Source organism: Passer domesticus, chromosome 11 (genome assembly GCF_036417665.1).
Source record: "Passer domesticus isolate bPasDom1 chromosome 11, bPasDom1.hap1, whole genome shotgun sequence".
Classification (NCBI taxonomy): domain Eukaryota; kingdom Metazoa; phylum Chordata; class Aves; order Passeriformes; family Passeridae; genus Passer; species Passer domesticus.
Window position 1 is genome coordinate 3,602,448 of NC_087484.1, and position 18,747 is coordinate 3,621,194.

The 18,747-nt window shown below is 42.1% G+C and overlaps 1 protein-coding gene across 4 annotated transcripts in view; it reads right to left on the reverse strand.

Annotated features, from left to right (window-relative positions):
- The window catches only part of MECOM (MDS1 and EVI1 complex locus), a 309,823-nt gene that overhangs the window by 92,460 nt on the left and 198,616 nt on the right, over positions 1–18,747 (reverse strand). The gene's annotated exons all lie outside the window — the stretch shown is intronic.

The following is an 18,747-nucleotide window of genomic DNA, read 5'->3' on the forward strand; positions in this document are numbered from 1 at the left end:
ACCACAACCAGAGTTTTTTTGTGAGCCAGGTTTAACTGCTGGAAGACTGATTCTGCAGGATCTGGAGAAATCAGACAACCTAAATATTGTAGGATGAAACAAAATGCCAAAAGCAGAGCTGGGACTGGAAAGGGGTAGATCTTCTCTAAATAGGCAGTAGAAAAAATTTGTAAAGACCTTGGCTTGTGCTCTCCCATTATTGAACTGCTCCTGCCATAAGAGCTTTGTAATTATGTAAACATAGAATAAAAGAGTTTGATCCAAATCCCTGTGAAAGACTCCTTTTGACTCCAGTGACCCTTAGATTAGCCCCAAAGCTAAGAGATGGCAGATTCTTGGGATATGAGCATCATCACCTCCAATGTGCAAGTATTCCCATCTTGTGGGGTAATACAAGCATTTTTTTTTCAGCTGGAATTAGAAATAAAACATACTAATGGGATATCTAATACTTCCAGTACATTAAAAAAATACAAATTCCTGCTTAATCCAGTATTTTCCAATTGCCAAGATGGGAGACGGGTTGATATGTTCCTCTAACTCTCCCAAACTTATTCCAATCCTTTCTGGATTTTTTTATGAAGCCCATGAGTGCAGGTCAATTTTTAACAAGCTCTCAACCTTTTGGCACCTTCTGTTCCTTTTCAGATCATTTTGATATTTTAGCTATTTCCTGGCCTGCTTTCAGTAGTGGTGTGCAGGTTTTCATTTGCTGAGTTGTAAATAATTATGCTCTGCCGTCCTGGATTTGTCTTCCACATTCCATCTGGGATGAGATGGGCCAAATAATTTCCTGTTTTCTATATACAAATGATAAATGCCCATATTTGACATAGCTTTCAGTAGTTTTCATGCTGGAAACTTTCCTGATGCTTCTCTCAGTGTGTGATATATAAGGTGTCACGTTTTATTGCATGAATAACTCAGTGCTCTGCTCCAATGGACAACATTTTTCTCAATTTTTTTTAACCTAAAGAGTCAAAATGCTTTGCCAGTTGGAGGATTTAATATTCTAATAGAGGGCAGGAAGCAAGTTAAGCTATGTGACAGAGCAGACACTGCCTGCACTCTAAGTGTGGTGAAGGACAATAATTATCACTCCACAGGGAGTGATTAGGCCCACTGAAGCTTGAGTGATTACCCTTTCCTTTGCTGACCCTATAATCAGGCCTGGACCTCTAAAGTTATGTGCAATTTTTAGAAGACAAACTCTTAAAGAAAGCACGAGTAGTTCTTACACACCATATGCACAATCAGGTAATTCCAGAGGCAGAGCAAGAGCAAACATCTACTATAGAGTATTTATATTACATCAATGCCATTCAAATTCTACTGTCTGTGCAATAAACTCTTAATAATTAGTAGGGAGAAGAGAAGGAGCAATTCAATAGGACAGAGCAGCAGTTCTTACTAATAAAAAGGCTTTATTTACTAGCACTGGCACAGGGTGTATGGATTTTTCTCACGAGGTGTGTACAAAGGAAGAGAATGGCATTATCTTAGGCAGTGGTCTTGCCAAAATATTTCACAAATGCTGAGGTTTTCAGTAGCAGTCAGTGGAGTGAGCAGGCCAAAGCACACTAGTGAGAATAAGAAGAGTAATCAAATGACAAGAAACTGTAAAATGGGCCAGTTTGCTTTCATGGCCTTTTCCTCCTATAATATCAACTATTTATTCAACAACATAAGATAAGAATTGAGAACACAGTTGTTCAGGAGAAGTCAAAATGTTCCCCTTCACCAATTTCTTTAGTCAGTGCATTGAGGGAAAAGCATGGCCTGCAGCACAGATAAACCTCAGTGCATTTACCACTTGCCCTTACCTCACTTCCTTCTGACAACAAATCTAGGGTGAGCAGATAAGATTATAACCCATCTGCTCCATTTTAGAGTGACAGGTGTGTACCTTTCCAAAGCCAAAATGCAGAAGCTCTCACTCAGCTCAAAGGCCGGCAGCGCTGTGTTTATGATAACTGTCCCCACCCAAGGATACAGGGAGCATTTTAGCTGCCCTGTAAACTCCTCTTTTTTAACCCTAAAAGAGCATAATGAGATAAAGATGAAGCTGTAGAATGTATTGGATGCACTTGGGAGATAAGCCAGTCGATTATCTGCAACATCTGAGCAGGCTCTGTGCACAGCATCCTGCAGTCCTTGAGTACCTGCTGGACACACGTTGAAATCATTATCTCAGAGCCTGTCAGTCTGCAAGTCTGGGCTCAAAAACTCCTCTGCCAGGATTAGAAGAGTTGGTAGGGAACATAATATTTGGCCAATTTAAAACACTTCACAAGTTAGACCTGAGTGGAGGGGAGGCTTCAGATTGGGATGTAATTTCCAGTGCTTCCACTGACTCCAGAGAGACTCAGATCGTGGCTTTCAACCCCAGTTTCTGAGAGCTCCTCTGCAAATAATCACATTCTCTAGTCTCAGTCAAATACGTGTAGGAAGGTAGACAAGAAGCATTTGTCTGATGTCTTGACTCAGAACCTTAGCAACAGCCAGAGAGAATGAGAAAGAAAACTTGTTTGGATGAAAAAAATCTTCACTCTGTTTAGCCGAGGAACAAATTGTGCTACTGTTTCATTCTTCCTTTGCCATTAGCTCTGTTATCATGTTGCTGGCAGTATTTTTCATCTCAACCTGCTCACCATATGTGCATGTGCTTTCTGTGCTGCTAATTGCCTCTTTTTGACAATATCATCTATACGTGCACACCATATTGCCATTTTTATCACTCTAAGCCTATTAATGGCTAGACTTATAGTTCCCAAAGGAATTAATATTAACCAGCTCTCTAAATATTGTTCATGTCTTTCAAAAACTCCTGACTTTTAGAGCCTGACTCTGGCTGTGTGTAATTGGGCTGCTGTATTTCATCCTCTGGGGTCTGGTGTCTTGAGTTTTGAAAGTGTAGCTCAAAAAAATTTATGAGAGCAATATTAATAACCAGGAAAGGCAAAACCTTAGGAAAAGTAAACAACTCGTTGGTTGTAGCTGTTTGCTTACCTAGGGTCAAAATCTGCCCTCAGATATACATATGCAAGTTCAGTGGGTCCCTTACATACAGATTTCTGTGGAAAGAATTTGGCCTGAGATGACTTCAGAGGTTTCTTTGTCAGCCCCATTTCCCAGAGAACACTGAACACTCCTACATGTCTACACCAGCTTAGGCTTCTCTGCTAAAAAGAAAACAGTTGTAAGGAGATACTCATTTACCAGTGCCCAGAGAACGTGACAGAATTTTGACGAGGAATTTTATACCCCTAGTTAGGCTTAAAAAAATAAATGGTATTAACATGCCACTCAACAAACTGTCCCCACGCTGCTGGGAACCGTGCAAGGCAGATAACAAATGTGCAGCAAATGAGAACAGTGTCATGATTCACTGTAATTCCCAACAAGACAAGAATCCTAAGAATACATAACATTCCATGGACTTTGGAGTGGGAGAACTCCAGTCAACAGACTGTGCTCCCCGTGGAAGAAACATGAAATTAATACAATCAAAGGGTTTGAAAGCTACTTAATCCTTTAACTTTGGGAGGCAGTGAAGAGGGATTCAACACATCACACATGTCATTGTGGCCCCTGATGGTGAATGTGGATGGGAAGAGCGTGTTGGCTTTGCAGACCCCAGCTGGGGGCACCTGGGAGGGTCTGGGTTGGGGGACACTGCTCAAAGGAGTCACTCAAAACAGGATCACTCCTACACAGCTACTGCAAAGCCATTGCTGGAGCCAGATGTTTAATGATTAGATATTGAAGACCCCAGTACTGCAGCATCTAAATCCTTCTCTGGAGCTGGGTTTAAATCAAAGACCAGCTAGTGGCCTTTTGCAGTTTTTAACCTCTTTTTTATAGAATCATAGAATGGTGTGAGTTGGAAGGGATTTTCAATGGTCATCCAACCTCTCTGCAGTTGCTGTTACTCAGCATAAATGCCCATTTTCTAGGAAGCCTGTGAGTAGACGTGTGTTGGCATTAAGATCTACATCTCCCTTATCAAGCACACAATGTTTCACTCCACATCCCACTTTTTCTGAAGGGGGTGGAGAGCTGGACAAACACTGGGAGGCTGAAATTTAATCTAGAAAGGATGCAACTGGTGTAGGCAAGATAAAGCATTTTGAGGACTATCTACTTGAGGAACTAAAGCACTGATTTGCATTCCCCTACTGTCCAAATTGTTGTTTTCCTCTTTTTCTCACCAGGAGATGAGTTCCCTTCTCAGGGGTGCAATTTAAGAGAAGAAAAATGGGAGACAAATTCCAGGAATAGTGTCACTGGGGACCATGGTTTATCATGAAGCGAGAAAGCAGTTTAGGAAGGGAAAGAAGGCCTCTCAATTTTTTTTAATATGAAGCCTAATTAGTGCAATGATCCTTCAGACCATTAGAAGGTGTGCCAATATTAACTGTGTTGCACTAATTAGTTAATGTTCTGCTTTAAAAAAATCTTTTGACTTTTTCTGAACAAAGAGACGACTAGACGAAAGGAAGGGTGACATAATTTTTCCTTGTATTTTTTTTTTATTTTTCTTAGTTCATGAGGATTTCTTCACTCATTTATACTTATCAGAACAAAAGTCATCTCAAAACAGCAGTAAGGTTAAAAGAAACTATTTCAGATAAACTGATGTCTTGACCAGCATTAAATTTTTTACTGCTTTATAGTAAAAAAATAAAAGCAGATAAGACACCTTTGCACATGCAATTATAGATCCCTAATGGACAAACCAGAAGCTTGCAGTGAGAGTGTGCCCTGCTGACTCAAGCTGCTGTTAGGAAAGCATGCTGAAATGAGAATCTAATGGAAATTACTGTTCTCTGATGCAACAGTATTTAAATGTGGAACAGTGATCTTGATTGATCTGTCTACATACACAGAAAACTGATTTTGCATGTAAATACAGTGAAAGGAATGGGGAGGACAAACCAACGCTGACTCATCCTGGAGAAATAAATCTGTAACTACTGGCAAGAACAAGAATCTAATTCTGACTTGTCCCATCCTGACGAAAATTTCATGAGATAAGCTTAAAATTCATTGTTGTCAATATCCATCTGAGCTCTAAGAGGGAATCAACCTCAGTTACCCTCAAATGGCGCCACCAGAGCCAGTGCTGGAGCCTGATCTGAGTGATGCCTGCTCAGCCCATCTCCTGCCCTGGTTTATGCCAGGGAATTAAACTTAGGCTGCGTTTTGATGCTGAGGATGTCAGTATGGATCCTCTGGGGTGTGTGGTCTGCCCGGTGCTCAGGCTGCTCACTTTCAACCACGCTGAACCTTTCACTTGACTTTTGACCTTTCACTTGGCACTGTCCTGTCATTTCCTTGGTTTCACAAATTTTAGCCTCTCACTTGACCTGTGAACTGTGACCTTTCACTTGACCTCTGATCTCATAAATTCTGGAAGCTCATACACGTAATCGTGGAACAAATAAACAAAGCCTCCGTGAGACGCTGCTGCCGAATGAAGCCCAAGGGGCTGGGGAGCAGGAGCCCAGCCCCAGCATCACCCCGGACACGTCCCTTTGTTCCAGCCAGGACTGGCATCTCGTCAGTGGGAAATGCATCATACACTGCCATGGCTGTGGATCAGTGCCTGTGTGCTGTGTCGTGGCAGTGGAAAGGAATGTGGGATTGCACAGCCTCCAGCTCTGTAAGGATGAGCCTCTTCCACTAACCTGTGCAAATATCACAACTCCAAAAGCCCTGGCAGGGTCCTACCAAATAAAATCACTGAAATTAATAGAAGCCTCTTACTGTGGGTGTTGAATTCTCACCACAATCTCTCCTGAGCCCTTTTCCCCCTCCTTGCCAATGCTAATCCTAAAGGCTCCAAACGCAGAGGCATTCAACCATCAGTGCAGTGTGACAATGCATATAAGGAAATTTTTGGTAAATCAGCTGGCTGAGATGGTGCTCTCAGCTGAGGACAGCTCTATCTGTACCAAATCCAGAGCGAGGCATGCACAAAGGATGGCAGAAACAGCAGCAAAGGTTACAGCTGAATAAAGTTACCAACTTATTGCAACAAAAAATATTCTCCTATACAAAGCAAGAGTAAAGGAAAAAATTCAGGGTCAGTGGCAGCTTTACAGAAGGGTGAGGTCTTCAGACAAACTTCCAGCACATCTTCATACTTATTTGTCCTGGTTTAGGGCATAAAGTCACCCCAGGACATTAAGTAACCTCAAAGTATGGTCCAGTCATTTGTTTCATCACACAGTCCAATTCTTTTCAGCAATCCTCAAATATATAACATGAATATTGCAAGCACAATTTATAACACTGCTAACCCAGAGCAAACCCCAAACTACATGTTTTCTCCTCTTTTTCCTCTTGATAGAGGGAAAGACAGAAATTGGAAGAAGGCTTTAATTTAAGGATGCCCCAGTGCCAGGTACCTTAAAAGCAAATCAGCTTCTCTTTGATACTGCAGGGATCTAAAGCCAAACAAGTGGCCAAAGCAGATCACATGTAGAGGGTAATTGTACATGAGTAGGAAGCAAGGTGACATGGGAGACAGACAGGAGCAGTGCCAATCTGCCAAGCCATCACAGAAGAGCTCTCTAACAAAAACCAGCTGGGGGACCTCTGATTTGCTCTGACACATAATGTAATGAACCAGTGCACGCTGTCAGTTTACTTGAATTCACTGTGATTTTACATTTTGGAAGCAAACTATTTTAAATTCATGGGAAGAAAGACTATGCAGAGAAAGCCACTGGACAGAGAGAACAGTCAAAACTTTGTGTTCTTTTGGATATAGTAAAAGATTTTGTATTTTAAGGTGAAATTTTGCGTGCCACGTGAAACAAAGAATTTCACCTCACTTGTAGGTGAACAAATTTTGTGCAACTTTCAGAGAAACACTTAGCAAAGTTATAAAGCATATACGTTGCATTTCCAGCAATACAGGCTCATCTTTATTAGCCTTTTCAGGGAAACCGCCAGGTTTTTGTGTTTCCTCAGGAAGACTGTCAGATCTAGTGGATCTCTTCTCTCTTATAAAATCCTGCACTATATTCTTACTGCACACTTGGACCTGCAAGATTAAGCAACTTGGATGCTGAAGATTAGGCAACACTTACATTTGTTCCAAGATTTCTGTGACATGATTTTCAGTTATCTTCCAGCTTGTCTGGAAATGTCAGGTAGTTGTTGTTGGAAGGAAAAGACGAGTGGTATGGGTTGAAGGAAGATTATTAATGGAATTTTCTATAGGGCAATTTTCTCTCTGCGCTTGTTAAATCCTTTCATTAGAGATTTTATCAGAGAGTAGGGCTGTGTAAACAAAAAGGGTATAAGATGTTTGACATTTAATAACAGAAATAGCAAGAGATCTGTTACAACACCGAAACTCATCCTTCACCCTTCAAGGAGTGAGAAAGGCTCGTGGAGTGGTGATTAGAGATGACTGTGTGGTATCAAGGAGGCACACCTTGATAAGGACCAAAGCATATCTGCATGAATTCAGCCAAGGGATTATTCACTGTGTTACACAACACTCTGCTGTGTTCTCAGGGACACCGCGTGCGACTGAGTCACCCACGGAGAATAAAATCCAGCCTGGAACAGGTTTACAATAGGGTTACTTGGTCTGGGAGAGGGAACCAAAGGAGCCTGGATTGTTTAGTTTAAGAAAACAGAAGAACCTGGCAATTCCTACCCAGCTCTGCTTCCCACCAGCCTCAGTGGGAATAAAGGCTGCTGGTTTCCTGACTTTACTGGGGGTTTTGTCGTTGAATACAATGGGAGCAGAATCAGATCTTGAAGAAGAAAAACAGAATTGGACCCAGAGGAGCCAGGGCTGGGAAAGACCCAGCACGTTCTGGTTTAAATTGAGCAGGGCTATAAAAAGCTAATAAAACTCATATTGAAATATGAGCTAAAAGAAGCGCGTATCACTGAATTATGTCGGTCAAGACAATTAATTGAGTTTAGTACTGGATATATATAATTTTTGACATACTTTAATTTATCTCAAGTAAGTCTATGTTGTTTTCTTGTGATTAAACCTGTTTGTTAAAAATCATCTTGCCTACAGAAACAGTAATAAAGAGACAAAGCAACTTTTTCCCACGCTTTGGATTCAGAAGCTCTTTCACTGCAGTGTTAAAAGACTGGAATCCCATTTCCTGCCCTTAATTTCAATGACAAGCTCAGTGATGTTTTACTGTCTATATATTTATCAAGCAGAAAGTAAATTATTGTGTTAGACACATTGTTCTATTTCCAAGATAAATCTCAGTAGTTAACATTTATGGAAACTAAGAGGAGAGTCCAATGAGGCCCATTTAAAGCCTGTAAGCACCTGAATCCTGTTTGCCTTTTTAAAACTTCCTGAATATGCTCAAAACCCACTTTCATCCAAACCCAAATAAAGCACCACTGGCTGGTCCTCCTGTGCTCAGAGCAATTAGAGCCTAACACCTATGATACACACCTGAATTCCTCTTGCTCCCAGTATTTGAATGAAAGAATCAGTTCGTATTGCATAAACATTCCCACACACCTTTTAGAGCCTGACTCTGAAGATGCTCTACTCAGATCCTCTGCAGCGGTTTTTGATGTAGAATGGACAATTACAGCTTTTAGACACAGAGCACAAAGCCACAGTCTGGATAAACATTGGCAAGTCAGTGACTAAAACCTAATGGGAATGGTGGTTGTCAAACATGACTATGTAATTTAGCAAACACATCCATTGCTTACATCCCACTGAGGTGACTTGACTGTCCCTAGGAGTGAGGTGGACAGCAGCTGCAGAGGATGGCACCAGGGGTGGCAGGAGGAGGAGGAGAGGTCTGTGAACACAGGGAGCAGCCAAAACCCAGATCACATATTCTTGATTCAATTTAAGCAGCAATATCTGACTCGGAAAACAATGAGCATCTCTTTTATAGCAAGCAGGAGCACAAAGTGATTCAGCCAGGGAAGTTTAATCACTCAAGGATATTTCCTGGGACAAACTGAGTGCACAGATAGCTAACAGTTTTTTATCATCTGCTATGCTTTTAGCTCCACTTTCCTCTCTGATTAGAGCTCCAGCTGTAGGTCACACGAGTGATCCCCCACTCATGGCATGTGGGATTTGGCATCATCCACACATCCTCCACAGGATCCCTGTTTTGCAGGTCCTATCCACCACACATGGCTCTGCTCCTGGCCCCCTTCCCCCTCCCAAACCTGGTCCCTGCAAGCCCAGCCCTCACTACAACACTGACATAAAGTACAAATAACTTAATGAAACCACAATATTTTTTTCTGTGTAGACCTGGACTGTTTCAGCCACGAGCAATGTGAGCAGCCACAGGTGTTGCACTAAATAAAGTAATAGAAAATGTCTCCATTGTAACAGTGGAAGCCCTGTTTCAAAATCCCTCTCTGCTTTTTATTAATAGTTGAATTCCTTTCTATCAGCAGTCATAACTGCATTTACCTTATTTTTCAGCAAAAATGTTTTGCTAAGAAAAGATCTACTAAAAATTACTACTGCTTTTCGGTCAGTTTGTGCTTGAGCAAGCTTTCAATCTTTTCACAGAAGGGGAGAACATAAACTTGTGATTCAGAAAAGAGAGGAAACCGGGGGTTACAAAGGTTGAGAGGCCAAGTAGTATGAAACAGACCCCCTCCGTCAAGTAAAAAACTTGGCAGGATAACTAGAAACAGACCAACCCTAAATCCAAGGGTTCATGAGCAGTAACATAATTAGCTGGAATAAAACTAATATTCTAGTGTTAAATTTCACCTCAACACAGACCAGCACTTATTAGGGAGAAACCAGTGAGAATGAGGAAAGATGTGTTTCATTTAAGAAATTTACACTGAGTGGGAATGCACACACAGGGGTTATTTCCTAAAAAGCCCATTTGGATGTTCCAAGTGACTGCAGTCACATTGGCTGCCCTGCTCTGGATGCGTTTGTCAGCCTTGCCCAAAGTGTCTGGTAAAGCCCAGTCCACCAGAATCCTGAAACATTTGTTCCTGGGAAAAGAACCACAAATACACTGGAAAAAATGTTGAACAGGAAATGTTTGACCACTGCTACATCACAAGATATCAAAAGAATTTCACATTGGCTACTTCCTTCTCTGAGGGAAGGCAGGGGGTGCTCGGCTAGAAAATAAAATGGCCCCAGAGGCCCTACCCAAACCCCCCAAAAGAGCTGAGGTTTCAGCAACAGTAAACACAGTTTCTCCTTTCCTTTATTAACAAAAAATGGGAGCAAAACCTTCAACAACAACACACATGGCAAATATTGGTGCTGAGAGAGGAGATAAATAACGCCAGCCATCCGCAGGCCGGGCGCAGGAAATTCCAGCCATCTGATGAGCTGTTGGCTTAACAAGCAGCTCTTCACATGTCAGCGACCAGCAAAGGCTATTTTCTTTTTTTGCTGGTTCTCTGGAAAGGCGAGGCAGGGGCAAAGCTAAAGCAAGGCGAGGCGCTGGGAAAGGCATGGCAGGGAAGGAAGGCAAGGCTGCCCTGGGGCAGGGCAGAGGATTGGGTGCAGAAGCGAGCGGAAAACCTGTTGCTTTCCGGAGACAGACGGGTGTGTGTCTGCCCCCGGGACTGCAGCGCTACAAATTCCGAGCTGCTCCCGCAGCCTTGTCGCGGCCTCGCCTCGGGCCAGCCGCGTATGGTTTCTTTTTGAACAAGCTATCTTTTAACACTCACAACCGGGATGATTTAACAGAAAGAGAGCGTCTCAATTTTTTTTTTTTTTTTTTTTTTTTTTTTGCGAGCGACATCCCCCCTAGACTCTACCCAAACAAAGCTACTAATGTGTGGTCATTTTCTTGGCAGCGTGGCTGCATGCTGATAACACCGCTGCCTGCTATTCTCCCAGGAGCGGGGCTGCTGGAAGACTGCTCCCTACCTCATCCCCTGATGCTTCTGATGCGGGTGATCCTCCGACTGCACGGCGCCAACCACAACATGCTACCCACCGTGAGAGAGCAGGACACAGGCTGCTCTAGTCAGGAGTTATCGTCTATCATACTGATTGACGAAACCAAGAGTGAGCAGAAAAAATAAACACGAACAGAGGCTGCAGTGTATGGGGCAGTCAGCTGGGAGTTTTAGTATTTGGCCTTGGTGATCCTACTCTCATGGTAGGTTATCTTTTCCTTGTGCTATCATTTATCATAACTTTGAGGGCCAGAGGGAGAAACAAACCTACAATTTTTCTATTGGTTACATTCATTAAACTCTTCTTTTTTTAGCACCACTTCCTTTGCCCCTAATAACAATCCCACCCCCTCGATCTGTATTCCCTAAAGAACAGTGAAATCAAATCTAAGTACAGTCCTCCCCTTTTACTCCTATTACAGCAATAGACCATTGCAAGCAATTAACCTCTGTTATTCCATCAGACCCAGGCCTCAGCCACACGCTCGCCCGGCAGTGCCTGGCTGCAGCCAGCATTAACTCCTGCCTCAGCTCCCTCCATCCTGGCCCCCAACATTATTTGGGCAGAGATGTTGGTTTTGTCACGACCGTCTCCTTTTCAAACAACGCCGGTTGACTTTTGCAGGCGCGGCCCAAGTTCTGTATTGGGCCTGACAGCCACCATAAAGCACTCCCTGAAGTGTCAGTAACAAAGATGATTTGTATGGGGCTTGCAGTCGTCCCCTCTTTCTAATAGCTTTCTCATTCCAGCACAGAAACACCGAGCAGAGAGCAGCTGCTTAAAGCTGATACAAGCATTTCTTCTCTCAGCAGGCCATTCTTGCATAACCATTTATTTTGCAGAGTTTTAAAGTGCCTGAAGGATTTAATTATGTACATAGACAACCCCTATAAACTCTATTCTAGGCTTTTTATTGACTTTTGTGCCAGGCAGCTCTTAGGCATTTCAATTAAGTGTTTTTTTATAAGAAAAGCAACAATATAGTAAAAGAATATATTCTTTATAGATAGTTCCAAACAGTTTGTGCCGATTTAATAAAGGTTATTTAATTGACGAGGATTTAAAATATCTTATGCTACAACTTGGAATACACGTCCTTTTGGACCGTGGATCTGTTTAAAAGGGCCTGCCAGGACCACTTAGGTACCAGGGGAAAACAGCTTGGATCTGATTACTTAATCCTAATAACGTGTTGTGAAACTTTAGGAGACTACCTGTCATTTAGCATCGTGGTCAAAATTGAAGTGGTAAATAGCTAAGAGCTGGAGTTTGGCATTGTCTCAGTCAGGGTTTTTGGGATCCTGGAGCAGGATAGAAGAAATTTTCCATGTTCCCAAATTTTCCGGAAAGGCCAACTTTGCCTTTATCTGCTTTCTAAACTATTTACAAGGCTTCTGCAAACCTGCCTTCATTATGGCATAGGATATTTCAGTCCCAGCAGGTGGCCAACAGGAGAGCAGGCCTGTTTGTGAAATATGTAATACCCTTTTCATATACTTTAACCAGAAATGTGCACCTCAACAGCCCTCCTAACCCTTCTAATTTCCCTTTCTCCTCTTAATCTGCTCTGCAAGCCATGAGCATGCATTAAAATCTCCCTAAAACATTTCACCCAGAGGCAATGTAATTCCGCAACAAGCAACCAACATTTCACAGCTCTGGAGTAATAGATTAATTTGAACCTAATGTTGCCCGTCGTTTACTGCTCCAAATGTTCTGGTGTAGACATAGCCCCGAGGCGCAGCGCTGTGGCATGCGCGGCTCCTGGAACCAAAGCTACAGTTGGCTTCACATCTGTGCATCACATTTGCCATGTGCCTCATTATCCCGCGCCCCACTGTGCCTACCTGTCCCAATCAGCTTCTCAGCCACAGGCTATCCAATTTTTTTTCCCCCCCCGACTAAGGATCTTTGTTCTCCTTCTCACTTACTAAATTTTTGCGAGACCTCTGCACCCGAGCAGTAGGGATTCTGCGCATGTGAACCTCCAAGCTTCTCCAGGTTCTTAATTCTCCATTAGGAACAGGAAAATTACAACATTAAGTCTCCGACATGTCACTGCATAAATTGTACCATTTGCAGAATCTAATATAAAGTCAGTGACTAAGCACATAAGCATGTAATAAAGAACTGAGTTGTTTGTTTTGACTTTAACAAGTTCGGTCTGCATCAATTATCTGTAAGTAAAGAAAGAGTAATTTCCAATTCCAGATAAAAACCCCTGTCACAGAAAGAAAAGATTATTACATCCAAAATCAAAACCAACTGTTCCCAAAAGTTTAAAGAGCCAACCTTTTAAAATTCATTGATACAAGAGCAAAAATACATATATTTTTGTGTTCAGATGAAAATAAAATCAACTTTTAACAGAAAAGTCTGCCTGTTTCAGTATTTAAAGCTCTGTATTTCATTCTCTATTTATAGAAACATGTGCAAAAAAGGCACAGTGCCTTTATCTCAAGCCACTACATAGTAAAGAAGAGAAAGTAAAATTCAGTCTCAAGCAGGAGCAAGGATTTATCTCAAACCAAACATATCAGTCTGAAACCCAGCAGCTCATCATTGCATTAAAAGGTTACTTTGTTTTTGCTTCAGTATACAAAGCACTTGAGTTTGCTTTAAGTTTATATCCTTTGGATATTTTCCCAGTGAGGAGAAATTAAAAATGCTTTTGGTCTAACAGAGCAATGCTCAACCTCGTAAGGAGACGCGGGGGGAACTGGAGCCTAATGGACGCTGTTCTGTTTCCTTCCAGCAGCACCAAGGAGCCTCAACACAGGTAAAAGACCACATTTCTACCTGCTCACAGCCCCTTCATGCTGGAAGAGGACCTGAGACGACTGAAAGCCCCTTATCCAAGCACTGTTAAATCAAATAAACTCCAGTGGCACAACTGGATTTATCATCCTGTGAGATCCTGAGGTTCTTGCTGCAAACTTCTCCTGGCATCATTTCTAACTGCAATTTTTACCTGCCCTTCCCTGAGTAGCTGTCAATTCTGCCACCAGTCTTACCTGCTGCAGTTTACGAACTATATTAGATTTCTACGCATAATTCCAACGCATACACTCCTAGCACATTTCATTACATGCTTGAATTAATTTATTCTATATGGAATTTGTTACCTTTACAATGAAAAAAAAAGTTACTATTCATTATTGAGAGCAGACAGATGGAACATGTTCAATTTAAGACATCAATAAGAAGGGAGGAGGGGGGGAAATCTTATAATCCGTGTGGCACAACCTATTCCATCTGGTACTTCCAACTTGTCTGCCAAGACTTTTTTTCCTATATAAAAGTGAATGTTTCTCTTTAGAGTTAACGGAACATTCTTGGGCATTAAGACTCTGCATCTGATTTATAGATAACAAGCAACAACACACATTTAACATACAATATTTGGAAAGTGTAATCTGTTTCATAAGGTAAAGGTTGTTTGCTTGACCTAGGAGAAAACAAAACAAAACAAAACAAAACCCACCAAAAAAAGCACAAACTCCAGGAAATTGTGTTTATCTGAAAATGTTATCTGGGCAGTCAGAACAGAAGCTGCAGCTTTTGCTTTAATGAACCATGAAAGTGATTCAGCAAACTGCTTTGGTCTCTCAAAAACAAATATTAAGCAACACCAATGCTAATTTATACAACAAAAAATAAAGTTAGCCATCTCTCAACAGGAAGAAAAACATTTTTAGCACATTCCTGCAAACATCCAGCATCTAGGAGATAATGCCAAAAAACGGTGAGGTTTTGACACGTGTCAAAATCAATTTTAACTGTTGGTTTAAAGGCTACTCAATTACTGGAAATTTATTTCCAATGAACGTTAAGATAATGGAGCTAAAGCAATATTTTTTCTTAATACAACTCATTCCAAGAGTGTTTAATCAAAGAGGTGGGGAGTTTTTTTCTAGTGTCTTTTTGACACAGCATTAACAGTACATTTTCCATACGTTTCATTTCCATTCTTAAAGCATGTCCCCTAATTCCTGCAGTACTTTGCATTAAGCTGTCTCATTATACCAAAGACATTATGTCACTTCTCTGTTTATGAGCACACTGGCCCTCAGCCCTTGCAATAACACCCAGCCACAAACACCCACTTCTGGCAACCGGCCTAATGACAGAAAAGATTGTTTCAAACCAAAAACGAAGAGGAATCCAATTATCCACCTAAACCTTAGGCACGGGGGAACATGTTAATTTGCCATAATCATGTACCAAAGGTTCACATTTATCTTTTACATCTTGGGGAGAGATTATGTGGGCGGCCACGGAAATGAGTGGTCGTGCTGGAGGGCTGCTGGGTCTCACGTGGGTGCACTCGGTGTGGAAAAGCAAAACAATGAGCATCTGCCTCGTGTATCCGATGTCTACCTATCACCTCCTGCATCTCTAGCATGGAAAAAAAAGTGTTTTCACTGCTAATTTTATGGGATTTTGTTGCAAATGTGTCATATTTGCTTTCTTTGAGTGCCGCCAAATTTTCTTGTGTTTTAAGGAGAAAACTGTTGCAGAGCGAGGCATTCCTCTTTGGATGGAACGTGCAGGGGTGAGGTTTGTGTCAGCTGTAGGACCTCTGAGCCCAGCACAATCAGAGAGTTAAGCATTCCTATCTGTATAAAACTGGACTAGCCACGATTATTCAGTGAAGATATTCAGGGTTTATGTAAAAATAAAAGGCTTCAGCCTCACAGGGGTTTTCTGGGGTATTGGTGAAAGAAGGGATCCCACCCATGTGCTGGGGCACCAAGGTCCTCACCTGCAGCATCCCGGCCCCACGTGGGCACTCTGGGAAAGCAGGTGGGAAGGATACACAAGCAGAGGAGAAAAAGTCTGGGGAATATTGTGAGGATGTTTGAAAATTAGCAATACATTTCTTTTTGCCTTTGGTCATGGCTTTCTTCTTTCCTTCTGACTTTCAGTCAGAGTTTACCCTAAGGCCAAGAGCACCGCGGGGTCTTTTTCCCTCACTGAAGTTACTGCGTGCAGGGGGACATTTCATTCCTCCCGACGTCCAGAACCTGTACATGATTAAAGCTGAGCTGGGGCAGAATTAACATTCTGCTAACAAACCCCTCCTGCCATGGGGATGTGGGCCGGGAGGGGCGGGAGGGCCACGGCCCCGCAGCCGCTCCCCTGGGTCAGGGCATGCTGGGAGGGGAAATAAGCTACAGAGCAGACAATTTTCAGCTTGACTGGTTTTACTTTCTCTACCAGGCCTCACGAAAACAAACTGACAAAACAAAGGACACAAAATTAATGACCCATGCCTTCTGTCAATTGACTCTTAGTAACAGTGGCTAGTTCACCTTAATTTTATTTTATTTATTTATTTTTTTCCTTCACTTTGAGTGAGTCACCATAGGCAGTGGTTAAGGTTCATTTAAAAATTCTTCAGAGGCATCACTTGGTTTTCATTAATTTGGTGACTGTAGTTTCTGATGGTGAAGAACAAACAATGCAAAAGAGTTTATTCAAATTAAAAAAAAAAACCAACCTCTTAGCCACTGCATGTGTTTTTCCAGTAATGGCTGTAAATAACAGCATATCTATATCCAAGAAAAAGACACACTGCTAAGGGTTGGCCATCTCCTCAAAACATTTTGCCCTCTACATTTCCTTTTGAAACACCATTATTTATATGGCTGAAGTTTCACTTGACAGCCCGCCAGAAAGCCAAGTTACAACAAACCTTTTACTGTGAAACAACAACATGATTTCTGCCTTGGCTTTGCTCATGTTTTCAGCAGAGATGGATTTTATGTCCTAGTGAATCCCACTTAAAAAATGCTAATATCTTGATCCCTCTCGCACAGCACGGTTTCCCAAACCTCACTGCAATCACAGGTTTTCCTTTTATAATTCCTGGCACTTGGGGAGAAGGTGCCTGATGCTCCAGCCAGGAGCACTCACGTCCTTTAGCCCTGCATAGCTAAAGCACTGCAGAACTTTTTAAATATTTACCCCATTATATAAATGTCCATTGAAGGGCACTTACATAAACGATAAGCGCTTACAGCAAACACTTTTAGAGAGCAGGATCTGTGGTATGCAGAGGAGATAAGGCCACTTCCTGCAAATCCTTATTCACAGAATTAGTCCTTAATCAGGCAAATAGACTCCCAGATATCAATAAGATTTCACATGTGAGCAAGGGTGGCAGGATTGGGCTCTTAATGGGACATTTTGAAAATTCATGTCTCTTCCCAGTAAAACCTGCGAGACCTAATATTGATTTTAGTGGCAGTAAAAGCATCCCACTATGCACATCTTGACCAGCAATATCCATACTGTGCAACCTGGTATTCTCCCCTCTAAGAGTTTAGTTACGTGTCTATGTAGATTAACACCATTATTCACCAAGAGTCACTTTTTGGTTTATAAAAGGCTGTGCTCAGTGTAATCCCTATATAAAATAACTAACAGGTATGTCACAGGCTAAAATACATCCAACAAAAAGACAGTATTCAATCAAGGAAAATGAGCATGAGGATGCTTTTTGCCGAGAACAAAAACAGTAAATTAAACACCATTGGAAGGTTTTAGAGAGCTAGTGTAAATGTTAGAATAGGTAGTCCTGTGAGACACACAGAAATATGAACCTGATTGACAGGTCTGGGGAGTGAACTGGAGCAGTGGCACGTCTTGGAGTGACTGCAGCAGGCTGGGGATGGGGCCAGACCCCACGCCAGGGCAGAACCACAGCTCCTACTCCAACTCCTACCTGTGAACTTGAAATTCTATTCGTGCACCAGAGGAAAAAGAGAACCAGGGTTGCTAAAAGTCTATTTCCAGGCAGCCTAGCTCACCACTTGCTGTCTATGAACTTCCTAGAAAGTTGGAAATATCATAGCACTGCTCGCTTAGTGCCACTTTTCATGCTGTTTGTCAGCATTTCCATTACAAACCTTTTTAAAGGGTTTCCAGCTCAGCCACAAAAAGCCACTTCAGGCTGAAAGCTGGCGTACAGCTTCCCAGTCTGGGAGTGAACGGCTCTGTCAAGCTAAACAAAACGTGGTTTATCTCTCTTCAGCAAAGGAAAGGCTCTGGGAGGTTTGAAAATTAACAGGAGCTTCTACTTATACAAAGCTGTATATTCTTGTCCTATTTTCTATAGCATTAGCATTCAAGCTATAAATTGCTGAGGGTTTTTTTTTTAAATTTATTTAAATTACAAACACACGTAAATATGATCCCCCTCTGGCTATTTTGGATGAATCAGGGAGATTTTGCCAACGTCCCTCAGTTAGGCATTCAGCTGTTGGTGACAATTAGAGAGAAGGAAAAAAAGCCAAAAAAAGCTATTTTTTTCACTTACTCTACCTCTTGCAGCCAAGTTCTGTGAATCACAGGCTGTTGGTAGCTGAGTATTGACCAATCAGCTCAATCAACAAACAATAACACACAGCAGCTTCCTTTTATCTGTAAGTGCCAAAGCACTTGAGAAAGGGGCACATCTACAAGCAAATTTATTTTGGAAGATGGTCGAGGTCCCTCGAGGCTGCATGGGAGGAGAAGAGGTGGTTTATAAGGGGATAAGTGCCACTGCCCTGGTTTCTGGTGTGTGGTGACACAGTGACAGACCTGGCACTGCCCACAGCAAATACATCAGGATTAGGAATTGCAGCTCTAGGGTGCACTAGGGCACAACGGGAAGCTTGAGTAGAAATCAGCCAAGAGGCACAATTAGGCAAGTTAATGGACCTAAAGTCCACCCAGGGCTGTAATGAAAGGTATCACCTCTGTCTTGGATCACTGGAAACCAAAACATTATCTCTAAGGGAGGGTCACTCCAACCTCACCTGATCCCTGAGGCG